Raw genomic sequence first — 16,612 nt, 5'->3', positions numbered from 1 at the left:
ATGACACACTCACTGTTTACTGTCACGCTGTGTCGACTCCATTTCCCTGAAACGGTTTGAGCTTCCTGTTTAAATCCACGCTGACGCCTCATTGAAGCTCGTCACCATCTATCAAACATCAAGTCCTCGCCATCATGTCGATCACATTGAGCTCGATATCCAACAATGAGACAGCAGTGATGTGAGCAAGCTCTGATAGGTAGGGACAGATTCCTGGACCTGAACCAGGAAGCTGCATGTCTCTAGAGGGTTGCTGCATAATGCTGCTGTCGGCGGCGTCACCGCGGCCTCTCCCACCCGGTTGGCGAACGGGCAGCGTTAAGCCATCTGTCGTTGTTTATTTAGTGAAGGAAGAAACGGAGAAACCTCAGTCAGCAACACAAACATATCCATAGGTTTTTACAGGCAGAAGACCAAAGAGTGAAGAAGCCGAGGAACATAAACCAGACTTTGATAGAGGAGGTGACTTTGTAGTTTGCAGGCGTAAAACACAAATATTGTATAATATACTGTGTTTAAATACTTTTTTTTTTGTTAGCTTAACCAGCAGGGATCCAGCAGGGATCCACCATGTCTCCGTTTGTTGGTTTGGTCCAGAACAAAGATGCAATATATTTCAACAATGATTGTTGAGAGAGAGAGAGAGAGGGATGGCGAGTCGCGCACCAAGTGACCTGGTCTCAAAGAAGAACACGACTTCTGCAGTTTGGCAGTATTTCGGGTTCCGACCTAATGAGAAGTAGAGCTTAGTTCGGGCCCAGAAAATCAAGCCCGACCCTACCCGAGCCCGTGCGCGTTCTGTCCGAACCCGGACCAACCCGACACATTAACTGTAATTAAGAGCCCGAGCCCGATTTCAACCCAACAATTATTTTTCATGCATGAGGCTGTTGTATGTGCATATCCGTGGGAAGTGGGGGTGCGGCTGCACGACTACTCAGTCACAAAAATATACAAATAATTTTATATGCTACGTTAGTGCCGCGATTAGGATATGACTGGACAAAGCCACTTATGTTATCACCTTCTCCCACTAGTCACTTGAAATGATCCCGTACCTCGGACTTTCCTGATGACTTGCTCAACGTTAATTGTCCTGTTTTTAATTTATCCTTTATGTCTCCAAGTTCCATGTTGCACTTTAGCGTAACTCCTTTATTCTTTGATTTAGCTGCATAGAGCGGAACCGTTATGAATGATGCGTGCGCACTATGTGTAGCGTCTTTTTTTTTTTTACTTTGTGTAACTGTACACATTTCTTACGTAGACCTACTCTGCTAAACATATAACCAATAATATTTAATGTTTATGCCTAGCCTTCTCCTCAGATTAGGGGAGAAGGCTAGGCATAAATGCAATGATAGAAAAAAAGAAAAAAAAAGAACCAACGAACAAACACAAACGCTTGTTTAAAGGCCCGGCCCGACCCAGCCCGAGGGTAGTGGTGGGAAATTTCGGCCCGACCCGGCCCGTGGGCAGAGAAGCTCAACTCTAATGAGTTTGGTGACGTCGTCTGAGCCTTACGTCATAATTTTTAATTAGTCACGGTAATGCCGTATATCGGGGTAAAATAGGGAGGAGGTTTGATGATATCAAAATTTGGATACCGCCCAACTCTAGAATGCATTACATTACATTTGGTACAAACTTTCATGATACACACAGGTATTTATCACAGCTACACAAAATATAACCACACAAATTAGAGTCAAACATGTTGCTGTAGAGAAGACACCAAAACTAGGGCTGGGTTCAAATAATCAATTTTCTGATTAAAATCTATCTTAACTGGAATGTTCCGATATCGATTAATAAAATCCCAGGATCAATCTTTTAATATATGCCTTTTCCCGTGGATGCCTGAAGTCCGGCAGTTAGTCTCGCGTGGCCAGCCATTGGTTCTTTGCGCCACAAGATCTGAGCACGTGAGAGACAAGTATTGCACAGCTCGCAAGCCTCTTGCAATTTCATAGGGCCCTAAATAGCTGGATGCATTATATATACTATATGTTAAGTGGGATGACAAATAAATAAGCATTTATGCTTAGTTGGAGAAGGCTTTTGGTATTTTGCAGTTGAGGTGGCTCTCCTGTGGACCTTGTCTTGTGTACGTGTGGCTCTACTTGAAAAAATAGTGAGGACCACTGGACTAGTAGTAGTGAACCAAAACATGGCGGGAGCTGCTCCACTGAAGGCACCACATGCGTGGTTGCAGTTCAGATTCAAAAACTATGAAGACAGAGAAGAGCTAATCTATATCGAATCGAATCGAATCTGGACCTTGTGAATCGGAATCAAATCGATTCGGGAAATCAGTGGCAATACCCAGCCCTAACCAAAACCATGACCTGCCTACCAAGATGGCTGGCGAACCTAGCTAGTTTTTGGTGGCTTGCCAAGCTCGAGGCAACTTTAAATGCTGAACTTAATGAGTCACTGAAGACCATAGTTATAGTCGACTGCAAAACATTGAAGCATACCCCCACTCAGAATTACCACCAAAAATAAGAAAGGCAAAATAATAAAAACCTAGTGAGGGTGCCCAAAACAATTCCCAAGCTGGTGAAGCAGTTACCAAGTCAAACGCACCCCAACCCACTCACAGCAACAACAAATGGGGGCTCGTGTGGGATCTGGAATTTCCATGAGGTGGGGTAAATATGTTTGTTTTTGTGTGTTTAGTGGCGGAGAGGCCTCTGGTGCAGACACTGCTGGTCTTGCTGCCTCTTAGCTGAGGATTGTTGTCATGTTTTTGTATTCCGTATGTTATTAAATCCTATGGATTTGATTGTTTAAACGGTGTCTCTTGCGATTGGGGTCAGTGATGTAATGTTGTTTGACCCAAAGGGCTACCCAAGGGTGAGGCGTATGACTGACACAACTGCAGACTTTTTTGTCTTCAGTTTTGTGTTTTAAACGATATTAAACTGATCTGTAGGTCTGAGACTCACACTTCCTCTCGTTGACATTGAGATATCTTGTTATCTTGCATTGTTGTGTGTCGGTGTTGCAGGTCGGCTTGTTACCTGGACAGGTAGAGCTGTTGCAGACCGACGGCTGGTCCGATTAATGGGAGGTTCAGGGGAGGAGTTTAATGAGTACTGACAGCTTTGAAATTAGAGAAGCAGCTGAGCAGAGATTATTCACGCCTCCATGTGGCGAAATCTCATTTTGAGTCATGGCGACAATCACCAGGCATCGAGTAATAAATCTTCAGGAGAAAAGCAGCGGTGATGAATTAGCCTGGGAGGAATGGGAAGCTGGTGATAGCTCAGATGGACCGGAAAGAACCAGGACACCTGACGGAACCAGGAGGCCTGAAATGGTAACAGTTTTATTATAGGGTTGATGTGCACCTGATGAGATTAACAAGATACAAAACATTGCTGAAGTTCAATATCTTTAAGGCACTTAGGGGTAGATTTACTAAGACTGGCGCAGTTTGTGCTGTGTTTGTTTTTGTGAGATTGCAAACAGCATATGCAGTGCTTCCTCATTTTGCATCGTATTTATCAAACCTGAGAGCCACTGGGCAAACAGCGCATACTCCGCCCTTGAGCGCAGTAAGCACGCCTCTAAAAGCAATGAATGGGCCCGCATGTATCTAACACGGATCTTAAAACGACAAAAAAGACAGCACTAAAAAGCACATAACGAACCAAGGAAATGGTAGCGTACAACAGGGCACAGGCGAGGATAACCGGTTCAGGTCCATCAGAAATGAATGTCTAGTAATGTGCAGCAAAACCACGAAATGTGACGAAATAATACAGATACAATAACTGGTTTGCGCAATTAATGGAATGGCCAGAGTGGAAACCAAATGATCACTCTGCAGCAGACAGAGGACCTCCGACGTTCCATCCACACCTGAGACATCCACGTCCGCGACCACTCGTGTTCTCAGGAAAAGAAAAATACCTGAGCAAACGGTCTCAGATACACCATTCACTAAAAAAAATTAAGAACGCAAAAACAGAATTGTTACAGGCTGTGTTGATAATTTATTTTCTCACTTTTATTTACAATCAATTTGCACAAAACATAGATCAAGTCCAGTAACTGTATTATTGCATGGCTGCTTAATCTGTATCATGGATTTCTGGTTCGCATGATTGATGATTTGTGTGGTGCTTCCTGGTTTAGACCTGCTTAGAGGTGGAGAATTTCCGCCGCAAAATAGAGGCTGCTCTCACTCGCAGTTTTTGTAAATACCGGGGAATATATAATTAGGCGCATTTTATGCATATCCTCCCGTCTTTTTGCACGGAACTCCCACTTTCCCCATGACCCTCCCACAAGCACATATTGAAAGCGCTATTTGCCTCTAACGCCTGGTTCACACTGGACGCGGAAGCGCCGCGAATAGACGCGTAGCGGAGCCCGCTTCCATTCGGCGCCCCTGTTAAGCTATGGTGTCGTTCACACTGGACGCGGAGCGCCGCGAATACGCGCCGTGAAGCGATCGTTTCGGCGAAACACGAGACAATCCGGTCAATTTTCAAAATAAAAGCAATTTTCAAAATAAAATACCGCGATTGACAAACGCGATCATATTTGTGTATCTAAACTCGCACTGTCGGAAACAGGAAGAGACAATACATTTAATAAATGTGAAGAGTAGATAAAAAAAAATTGTATTTCAACGGTATATCTGCACAACTACTGTCTACTACCATACACTCTCTCTCTGTCTGTGTGTGTCCTCTCTCTCTCTCTCGCTAAATACAAGACGGATAAATACAAGAAGTGTACAAACTTCTTGGTTACAGAAACATGGCGTATTAATTGTACGGGGTTTAATGGAAAAAAAATAGCTCTGAATGAACAACAGCTGAGCAGAAGCGCTTGTCGACCGCCGCGGAGAAATACGCGTCTGGTCTGAACGGGGGGTGCGCGGATCGCTCGCGATTTTCGGCAGCGCACCGCGCCGCGGCGCTTCCGCATCCAGTGTGAACCAGGCGTTACGCTCATGTGGCACGCAATCTGCGCTTTTACCCAAGTGTGCCCTGTTTGTAAATACCGTTGTTTAGTTGCGAACGGATTGCGCCTCAAGTGGGTGCAAATGCATTAGTAAATCTGGTCTGGCTCTTAGAGTTTAGTTTTAAATGGAAAAAATACAGATTTCTATAAGGAGATCTGATAAATGTAATTTATTTCTTTGGCGTCAGATGTAACTGCAGGGCAGCCTCTGGGACCTCATCTCCTTCACCCAACAGTGTCGACTGTCTCTCATCTGCGTCTTCAAATGCACACTGAAAGGAGGTCTGTCGTTTTCCCTCGTTCATGGTCACTTTGCTTCTTGATGACTAGCCCTTTTTCACTTCCATTAGTTTTGTGTTTCTTATTCTTGGGACCAAAAGTTCAATGGTCTTCCTTCTCTGGCTCTTGATCCTCCATTGTGAGTCAGCAGTAATGAAATGTACCTGGCTGCATCGGTCAAACACTTAAGAGGGAGCCTGACTCAGCAGTTGGAAGTTACCGATTTCCGATTATATTGAAACGCAGCTTGACCCACGTCTCTGTTGGGGTAGTAGCAGGAGCAGATTTGGTTATCAACAGCTAATTATTAATGTCAATATGATTATCGATATTAATAATTATATTTAATATATTATTATGATTTCGCCCAATGACAGCTGGGATTGGCTCCAGCCCCCCCGCGACCCTAAATACAGGATTAGCGGTAGAAAATGGATGGATATTATTATGATCTCTCCGGGTTCTCCGGCTTCCTCCCACAGTCCAAAAGACATGCAGGATGGGGACAGGTTAATTGGTGACTCTAAATTGCCCGTAGGTGTGAATGTGAGCGTGAATGGTTGTTTGTCTCTACATGTCGGCCCTGTGATAGACTGGCGTCCTGTCCAGGGTGTACCCTGCCTTCGCCCCATGACAGCTGGGATCGGCTCCAGCCCCCCCGTGACCCTGAATACAGGATAAGCGGTAGACAATGGATGGATGGATGGATATTATTATGATATAATCATGAAGGGGCACCACCCTGGGATCAGGGAAAAGATAACCTAAAACGGTATTCAGTCTCAATATAAAGGTTTTACACTCACATGCCAATCATCGTGACAATTAAAAAGGGCATGAAATTCGAGCACTAGCCTTCACAACCTGCTGTTATCCAGTGACATATACACAACAAGCACAAGAGACCGCTAGTTATAATATAATGAGATTTATTAAAATCAGTAATAATGATCACAATCAATAACACTGCAATTAACAAAGCCTTACTATCTAACTACCTAACACACAAAGCTAAGCTAAACAAAGGAAGAGACCTACGTGGAGTGTGTGTGTGTGCGTACGTGTGTGTGTGGAGAGAGAGAGAGAGAGAGCGATGGCCCGGCGCGACCACCAGGTGGAGCTATTCCTCACAGCGTTCAGGGGCGGGGCCGCTGACGTCAGATAGAATAGCGAGAGAGGGAGAGAGAGAGAGATGGCCGGGTACAGCCAGCAGATGGAGCTATTTCCCACAGCGTTCAGGGGTGGAGCCACTGACGTCGGATAGAATAGTGAGAGAGCGAGAGATAGCGTCAGGAGACGGAAACAGCTGGCGTAGGATACTTGTGGGGGCGGTGTACGTGTGTGCACATGTGTGTTAGCCGGAACAAAGAGAGAGGGAATGCGCGCGTAATACATAAAGGGGGTTAGTAAGCTATTACCATCACACGGGAGCTTGTGAATGAACCGGCGTTCGTTCGGCGGGACCCCGGTCCTTTAACTGATGGTAGATCACTTACTGAGCTCAGGTATGTGTCCGAGGTTGGACACACACTGTTACCGAAATGAAACCCAGTACACTGAAAAAATAAAACCCTTGGATCAATGTAAAAAAATTGAGGCAATCAATCACACGAAATATTTGACATTGACTCGAAGCAAAAATGTAATTTAGTTTAACCTGAAAAGTTTAAATCCATGCAACCACTTTTTAAAGGTTGGAGCAATCGAATCATTTTAGTTTGGAGCAAACTAATTATTTTAGATTGTCTCAAATAAAAAAGTAACAGTTGTCATTATTTGAAATGTATAGTAAATCAAATTTTAAAAATTGCTTTTTATACATTTTGATCAATGACTACTCGGAACACTTTCCTTTAGAATACATTCATATTTATTGTTCCATAAACATTCAACATCTGTTTTAAATGTCCTGTCGAACTCCTAAGACATCATGCAGTACCCATGGCAAATTTACCAGGACATACGTTTTCTAATTCAGGTGTAAGCCTTACTATTAACACATGATCAATTGCTGCCCTATTGATATTTTCACCCTGCTGCACACACTGCCTCACCCTAATCTGTGAGGTCTTTGGAGGTACTAACATCTGTCTATGGCAAAAAAAGGTACTCTGACATCACAGACTGTGGTGGGGCAGTGTGTGCAGCAGTGTAAAAATATCAACCACAGTTCATCTTAAAATACAAGTAATTTGACAAAATGGCTTTGAGCCCACAAATTTGTTACATAATTCAAATCATCACTTGATGACATCACATTTGTAGTAATATTGAATTGGGAAGGTTTTTCCTGACGGAACACATTTCACCTTAAAACATCCTAAAATATAATTAAATGTTATTTTGACAGCATTGTACACCTGTTTCAAATCTATATGATGTTGACAGACTCTTTCAGCTGAACACAAATCCTGGAACTGCTCCTCAGACAGTGAATAGTGGAACTCCTAAGACACTGAGAGTTTAGGCATAATAGCTCAAACAAAAACTCTGAGCCTACAAAGTTGGTGACTTTAAGTATCACTCACATGATGGAATCAACAGTTAGGAACATTGAAGTAGGAACATTCTTCTGACAGGAAACGTTATCCAAATGATTTTCTTAAAAGGGTTTTAAGATGTTTTAAGTGTGAATCTCTCCAGTTCTCAAGATAGAAAGCTCCTGGTCCCCTCCATTAGTCTGAAAATGTAACCTCTGTGCTGTACAGTTGGGTGCTCAGTCTATTGACTTTCTTGGTCATCCTTTTTCCATCAAGCTCCATCAGGACCTTTTGCACAAATTCAAAGGTGAAGTGCAGCCTTTTTGGATATTTTAGGTTGAGTGTGTATAAGAGCCCAAAGACCATGGCAAAAGCTGTTGCAACTAAGGGCAACTCGTTTAGGACCTCTGTTCCTTCGGTGACAATTTTAATTTCTTCGGGTGGATGTAGAGGATCCTCTTTCTCAGTGATAAAGATCACCATGGTTGTCTGCTCCAGTTCTTCAACCTCATTTTCCTGCATTAAAAAAAAGAAAAGAAAAGATAAGCGTTATTGTTTCAGAAATTGAATCTTAATCTCTTATAAACTCTAAACTTTCAAAACTTGAATAGGCGCAAATCAAACAAATGTTTATTACAAGGGGTATGACGAGATTAAAAGTGACAAGATTTCTCGTCGGGTTAAAAAGCTGTCCCATGAGACTCACACAATTCACATATTTACCCTATTTATTACATATGGCTGTTAGTCTGTGGGTGTTAACTGTGTGAGCGAGTGAGAGGGTGAGAGCCCTTACCTGGTATTCTTTGATAAGATTCTCAACAGGTTCGCCTAGGTAGATCATCAGAGAGGATGCATTCTCTTCTGATGGTGCTGTCCACAGTCTGAGTAAGAACAGTTACAATCAATTAAAATTAAACAATCAATTCAGCCATGGATCTCACTGATTACACAACTTGATTATAGATACCTCATCTAAAACTTGCAAGGTCCTGGTGGTCTTCTCTTTCACAACTCCTCCCTTGCTCCTGATGACCTCCAGCAGTTTGGTGGAGTGCTTGTCCAACTGCGACAAGTACTTTGTCTCCAAGGGAACTGTTGTGATTCGGATGAACTTGGCATTGATCTAAAAAGTAGAGCATACAGAAAGAAGGGTACAAGTTTTTAGATGGTGAAATACTTAAACCTAGAAAAACAAAACAGAATCACCAGCACAGTCTAACCAAATTATCACCTACACACAAAAAAAAAGAAAGAAGAAAACATGAATTGAGTGCCATGCTGATGAAACCACTACAGGCTAACAATAAAGTTAGTAAATGCATGGGTGACTAATGCGTCTGAGATGCTTTGCATCTAAAAACCTACATCTGAAAAAGTGCAGGCCATCTCTCGAAGACGTCTTCAATGCTCAGCTTCTTATGCACAATTTCTTGTCTCTGGTATCCGAGCGTCTTTGCCATCTCTTGCCAGTCTTTACATTTCCACATACATGGATAACTGAGGAAACATGATACAAAAGATACCTTTAGTTAACTGAGTAGACTACACCTAATTTTTTATTTACATTTAGTTTAACCTAGTAGATCTGGTAGACAATTTCCCAGATAAGAGAAGATTCTATACTTTCCCCAGCCAACTGGCCTAATTATCCAAAATGTCCTTATGACAATGTAAATAGAACTTACCACAAGCAATGATCACTGGCAGGAGCTTCCAAATAGGTTGCACAGCAGGAACACAATTGATTGGTGGCTGCTTCCCTCAACTTGAAAGAGAATACATTATTTAGTTTTTAAGTTAACCATCAAAGTGTGTTCGCTACTAACATGATGCACAAATTATCCAACTTTTACATAAACACATATACTTTATTTAATGATTTTAGGGAAGCTGGCTAACATTTTGGTACTTTTTTTTTACCACATGTAAATGCTGTTAACAGTGTAGCAAAGTAACATTACCAGCTAGAATTAGCTGGGCCTTGTAATACCATGGCTGATAAATACTGAACACGAGATAATTAGGAGGGGGAATAAAAGATCACAGATGCCTTTATGCTATTGACAGCAGAAATAACCATCAGTCAAGTTTGCAGCTTGAACCTGGGGATTAACTAACATCACCACGTGTCAAAAACGAACAAAAAAAAAACTTTGGAGCATTATTAACCCCCTTCCTTACAAGCTAGCATGTCATGGTTGGTAATAATGAATGCCTAACGTTGTGTAGTTTCATATGATACTACTACTATCTTCACTAGCTTTAAAACAGAGCCCGCAGAGCAATTTAAGACAGTAATGTCGGCAAATAAACATTTGCTAGGCTCTTCGCGCCACTGTTAACTATTAAACACACTAAGCAGAGCAAGCATTTTAAGTCACGAACATAACATTAGCTGTAACGTTAACTAACTTACACGTGGTAACTTGCGCTACCGTCAATTCCGCCACAAAATAACATTACATTTAGAAATGATAGCTTGCATTTGTTAGTTAACGTAGCTAGCTAACTGTGATAGCATAACCCACCCACGACCAGAGGGCGGCTAACGTATGTTAACTTTATAGTTTGAATGAAGAATGCTAACGTTAGCGCTAGCTTAACGTTATAACTTACAAGCTATCAAGCGGTAGTGCTGAAATTACGGCCAGAGTCAAGGCCAGTTAGGTATACTTGGAAAAAAACATTAACGGTAGACAAGGTTTAATGTTTTTACCTTACCAGTATCAATGTTGCTCGTTGTGGTTCTTCTGTGTGGCAGCCTGGCTCGAGGGGTCTGTTGGAGTGTACCGTTGCGGCCGACGCCCACTGATTCTGTGACGGACGTTTTTTTTATTCCTTTATTTGGACGTAAACGGGTCAGAGAGCGTGATCTCAAACTTAAAATGCGCATGTGCAAATCATGCTTAATCTAATAAAAATGCTTTGATCAAATGAATAAATCCACTTTAATGTCCAGCTGCTAATTTATATTGTATCCAAATACAAAAATAGTTTCAACCATAAACGTAAATTAGAATGTTTAGATTAAATGAAAAAACTAATAACTTTCAGCTATTAGAGCGCAAAAATACACATTAAACCAACAACAGCAATGTTAGACTTTTTTCAGTGTGGCGCGGGTACACAATCAGCATTGAAATACAACAAGCGCAAAGCAACGGACTCGGCGGTCCATGATCAAAACTTAAAACACGTTAACAAGAATTACAAGCATATCCTACACTATCAAACTTATGTCTCTGCCCAGACAGATAGCCTCTTACTTTGTTGATGTGTGTAAGTCCGTCTTGTGCGGCGGCGGTGCTTCTTGACGTGGCGGCGGCTTGTGGTTCGCGAGTCCTCGGCGGCAGCGGGGGACGCGACGAGTCGGTTGAGTCCAGACGAGAGCGGGGCGTAGCAGTTATCCTTCCCGTTGATCAACTCTAATGAAGAAAACAGTTCGTGTTTCTTCCTTCCGCGGGCAACAATAGAATCGCACGGCTTGGCGATTTAGTCAGCTGACTTCAGACAGGAGCGGGGCGCAGAGGTTATCTTTCCTGTTGGTCGATGAAATAAAGGAACCGTTCGTTCCTCTTCTGCAGGCAAACAAAGAATCGTGCGGTTGTGGCGATCTCCTCAGGATCAAAAAGAAAATAGGACGAAGTCGCGGAAAAACGGGGAAAAACAGTCTTTCGCTCGTCCAGCGAGTTTGGGGAGAAGACTGTGGCCTAAGACAAAGGAAACGCTGCAGACGTTAAAAGTTTGCCTTCTGTTGCAGCGGTGTGCTGGCGGTGGAGGAGCTCACCTCCTGTTGCAACGTCGTGTTGTGATGGAAGAGAAAGTTTTTAAGGCGGCGCCAGGTTTTATACCTCATGGCTGCTCCTGGGGTACCTGTGGTTGTCAGCCAATCTGTCGGTGAGAAGTGAAACCAAAATGGCGGTTGTAGTTCTTTTATCCCCTTTGTCCCTTTGTTCTGACCGCATGTGAAGGCTTCTGGGCCTCCTTGTAGGCCGCATTGTGTAGTCCTGATGGTGAGGTCCCTACATCTCCATCCTCGTCTCGTCAGCTCTACTTTCACTTTCTCACGTACATCCTGTCTCGTTCCAGATGAATCAGCCAACGGAGACGCGGGTCGATGTAGCTAGCAGTAAGCAGCATGGATGCATCTTTGTCATGACTGCATCGCTTCTCGAGGTCCGTCGATATCTTTGTTTTCATTTCACCGAATGCTGCTGACCGGTTATCTCCACGTGAGCGCTGCTGTTGGCTATTTCTGATAGTGAGATTGTAATTCACAAAACTTTATTGTTCATCAGACTTTGTGTCAAAGGCATCCGTTTATGCAGGTAAGTCAAGGAGAAGAGGGTGAGATTTGCTAACGTTAGAAAACACGTTTTTGAAAAAAAAATAGAATACTAATTTCAGCATTCGAATAGTACTGATTTGTTTTACTATTCAAATTATATTCTAATTATATTCAAAGTTAATTTTCTTTGATAGAAAAATGAGATTTGATTGTTAGTTCGGCTTCGCTGGCGAGATTTATGGGAGACAAGTTATCTCCCCTCATCTCTCCGTGATGCCGATACGCCCATGAAGGTGCAGAAGCTGCTGGGTCGAGTACAACAACACGGCTTGGAGAGCGATGGCTGAAGAGTTGCCTCTGGTCTGCCTTCCACCTCCTGCCCTATCGTCCGCCATCGTCATCCGCCATTTCCGCTCCTGAGGTCTCGACTCCTTGACTTATCTCGACCGCCGTAAGGTTGTGTGTGTGTGTCTGGCTAAAAAAAGGTAATGACTGACCAATCAACAACATTCGTCCAGTTTCGACCGGTGGCCGCATGATCCACACGTCGCTGGCTGAGACGGAGAAATTAATGAGGTGGCAGACCTCACAAAAGTAAAGTTCTGCCTGATTGTGGTGCTAGATGAAAGGTCAGGGATCAGCTAAATCATTAATGGTCGATCACTGGGAAGAAGAGTTTGCATAGCAAAGTTGATGAGGAAATCAGTGGCACCTATGGACCACTCTGTCTCCCACTGTTTCAGATTCAAATCAGCGAGACCCTGGAAATGAACTGACCAGACAAAATATCCCACTAATATTATCAGACTCGCAGAGCTTTACTGACCTGTGATTGGCCCAAAGTTTGTGAAGGAAGGGCAAGTCATAAAGACTTCAACACACTTGTGTTTTATCAGAACAGCGGGTCAGCTGTTTGTGTGGACAGTGAGTGCAGCGGTCAGCTGGTGGTGTTTATAAAGGGAGGGGAGGAAGTGTTTGTCTTCCGGGAGTGAAGACTCACTTTCCCTCTGACTGACTGACATCTGTGTTCACAAGATAAGGCCGATACTCCAAGGGAATGAGTCGGTTCGATGCTCGGGAATGTAGAACATTATATAAGAGAACACGGAAACAGGAAACATCCAGGCAGCAGCAGGACGAGAAACATTAAATACTCGTTGTCTTGTTTGAACCCGTTACATTTCAGTTACAGGCTGCTAAACGTCTGATAGTCTGCTGAGGTGAAATTTTTTTCTAATATGAGAATTTGATCCAAAAAGCAACTGTAACAAGAGAAGAATAACTACGTCTCGTAATTAGGTCTGAAAGCGGAACTAAAGTTTTAAACAATCTAAATGAGGGTTCTGGTGTAAAGGGAGGGTCCTCTTATAAAGGAAGGGTCCTGATCTAAAAGAAGGGTCTGAATCTAAAGGGTGTGTTCTGGGTTGCCACGATAGCTCAGCGATAGAATTGGCTTTTCTAATGAAGGCAAAAACGTCCCAAAAAATAACATAAAAATAAATAAATAAAGGGAGTGTCCTGATCTAAAGGGAGGGTCCCTTTCTAAAAGGAGGGTCCCGTTCTAAAGGGAGCGTCATGATCTAAAGGAACGGTCATGATTTGCTGCAGCAGACTGAACACTGATGTGGACTTTTAATCACTGTGACGCAGCAGGAGTTCAGTTTGAAATATTTCACGTTGCTTCTTCATACTTACAAACTACAATTTAATTTTCTCTTCAATAAGAAATTCAGATAAATGTAGTGAGGATGATTACATGCCTCTCCGAAGGGAAAATTGCTGCTTTCAGGATTTGAAAATTGCAGCTGTCAGTTTAGTTTTTTTTTTTTCATTTTGGGGCCTTTTGTTTTCCAAAACTAGGATGTTTGATATATTCCTACATTGTAATGGACAATTCTGCTTTCTTGGTTACAGCATTCGATGGTAACCGTTGCCAGGTTGCCACTGGCAACCACTTCGAGAAGTCGGCAACCAATTTGGTTGCAATAAGTGGTGACCGCCAACGCATAAGAAAAGGGGGGGGGGCATTAATTATATTTAAATATTGCTGTTTATCGTCTGAACTAGAAAACACCCACAGGCGTCTGTTACCAAGACGATGGTGGTGCAGCGGATGAAGTATTTTGACCGTGGGATGAAAGCCGGTCTACGAACACTTCAGCATTTATCTGTTACCTTTCATGTTGAGTCACCTGCATGCTTGCTAACTGATTTAATGTGCCTGCAGCCGGGAGATTACTGTTAATTATGACAATGAATGGAGTAAACATCAGTCTCACACCCTTTTTCCATCCCATTTGTGTGTTTATTTTCCTCCTAAACACCTTTAAACACACAATATTTGAGCAAATTGTGATTTGTTCTTCAGATTATCTGAGCTTCTCTGCTTTTCTGATCTGATGGCTATCATTCATCAGCTCATTTATGCTGCACAGAACTGCACAGAAGCTGTTAGCTATTAGCTGTTAGCATCCGACCTAGCCAGTGGGACACACACAGCTCCCAGTCGAGTCATTTATTGGTATCGGTATCACCTTTCAGGCCTCTCAACCAGCCTGTAAGATCTCCTGGTCTCCTGGTCTTCAGACTGCTGAGAAATCAATAAACCATGATTTTAACCGTAAAACCTCCACCATGAGTTTAACACCCACTCGGACTAACCAAGTCTCCCAGAGTCTCCGACGTCACTGATCCTGAAGACCGTCTGACCTTTTCTCCAGAACAGGAAACGTATTTATCACAGTTCTGCTCCCCAGAGGATGAACCTTTACCCCCATGACCTTTCATCGAAAATACAGATTCTGGTACCGGTCTGTTGAGGAATGTAAATTATTCAGATATCACCTGAGCTATTGTTCTGCTTTTAATATCGCAGGCAAAGAAAAAGGGTGTTGATATTGTTCTGTTTTCTGTGTGAGAGAGTTCAGTGATCCAGGCGCTGTGCGTGAGCTGCAAGGATCGTTGCCATGACGATTAGGAGAGTTGTCATTCTGCTACCATGCAGCGCAATCAGGAGACGTGAGTGAGTGAGTGAGACAGACAGACAGATAATTACACAGATGGCTGTAAACATGGACAGAAATTTGCCGTTTCCAGCTTTTCCTGAAGTCCGGCTAATGTCAGCGGAGTTCAGTTTTTTTGTGGTTGAGGATGCTGGTCTGTTCATCATGTTAGAACCAACAGCTCAACAGCTGCAACTATGAATCTGTGTATTAGAGCTGTCAATTTTCCTATAATACTATTTGAATTTCATCCCCTATTTTTTTCAATATTCAAATTATATTCATATAATAATATTTAATGCTCAAATTCATCCATCCATCCATCTATCCATTGTCTACCACTTATGTATTCAGGGTCCTGGGGGGGCTGGAGCCAATCCCAGCTGACATTGGGCGAAGGCAGGGTTCACCTTAACAGGTCACCAGTCTATCACAGGGCTAACATGTAGAGACAGACAACCATTCACACTCACATTCACACTTACGGGCAATTTAGAGTCATCAATTAACCTATCCCCATCCTGCATGTCTTTGGACTGTGGGAGGAAGCCAGAGAACCCGGAGAGAACCCACTGTTACACGGGGAGAACATGCAAACTCCACACAGAAGGAACCCGAACCCGACCCGGGAATCGGGACCCTCCCGCTGTGAGGTGACAGTGCTACCCACTACACCACGATCAAATTCAGCGTATTATTAATATTAACTACACTGCACAGGCTTATACGTTGCCAATCCATTATCGGCAATATGGTTGTTTTACTTCCTGTCCACTAGAGGGCGTTCCACCAACATTACCAATAAATATGTTGAATTACCAACAGCTGACAGCTTTCTAGATAAGTAATACTTAAGAAAGTAAAACAACCACATTGCCTTCTCCTGGGGAGAATTTTTTTACTATTCTAATTATATTTGATTGGAAGTTCATTCCAACAGCCCTACTGTTTATCAATGGACAGAAAATCAATCGGTAACTATTTTGATGCCGGAGTTATTGTTGTAGCAGAAATGTTAAATATTCCCCAGTTGCAGCTACTAAAATGTGGAGATTTAATGCTTTTCTTTCCCACAAATGATGATGAACTAAATATTTTGGGCTCCTGGACAAGAAATGCACCAATTAAAAATGTTCCTGTCTGTCTGACCTGCCGATTCAGATTCTCTTTCTAGAGTTGAAATAACAGTTTTCACCATCAACACGGAAAAATAAAAAGTGTAATTCAGTAAAAATGTAAAAAACTCTAACTTTTTACCTTATTGTCATCCATAAGAAAACACACAATTTAAATGATTAGGAAATGTATGATTATATCTTTATTTAAATACATGCTTTGGTTATAAAAAAGAATAATGTATAAGATTAATGTATAATAAGCTGCTGGTGTTGCAAGTAAACACAGAGTTCCTTCTGTAATAAATAAAATTAAAAAAACTTCTTCATTCAGGTTTCTTGCCAAAAACTATAAATGTAAACTATTTTGTTAGCTTACATTTGAACACATTATGATAACTGTATAAGTTACATTCATTCAATAATAATACTGAATGAGTAGAGCTTGAATAATTGAAGAAG

General features: G+C 42.4%; 1 protein-coding gene and 1 long non-coding RNA gene across 4 annotated transcripts in view; one reads left to right on the top strand and one right to left on the bottom strand.

The window, feature by feature from the left end:
• Positions 1 to 16,612, top strand: part of cadps2 (Ca++-dependent secretion activator 2) — a 187,428-nt gene that overhangs the window by 23,060 nt on the left and 147,756 nt on the right. The window lies entirely within an intron of this gene.
• On the bottom strand, positions 8,561 to 9,464 carry LOC311018796. Its single transcript, XR_014597756.1, has 4 exons — positions 9,431 to 9,464; positions 9,111 to 9,242; positions 8,713 to 8,868; positions 8,561 to 8,626 (listed from the first exon to the last, which is right to left on the bottom strand). It is a non-coding gene; the product is annotated as an uncharacterized lncRNA (long non-coding RNA).

The sequence above is a fragment of the Eutrigla gurnardus genome, assembly GCF_963514095.1.
Source record: "Eutrigla gurnardus genome assembly, chromosome: 9".
Classification (NCBI taxonomy): Eukaryota; Metazoa; Chordata; class Actinopteri; order Perciformes; family Triglidae; genus Eutrigla; species Eutrigla gurnardus.
Note: the sequence above shows the minus strand (reverse complement) of the source record. Positions and strands in the feature narration are given on the sequence as shown.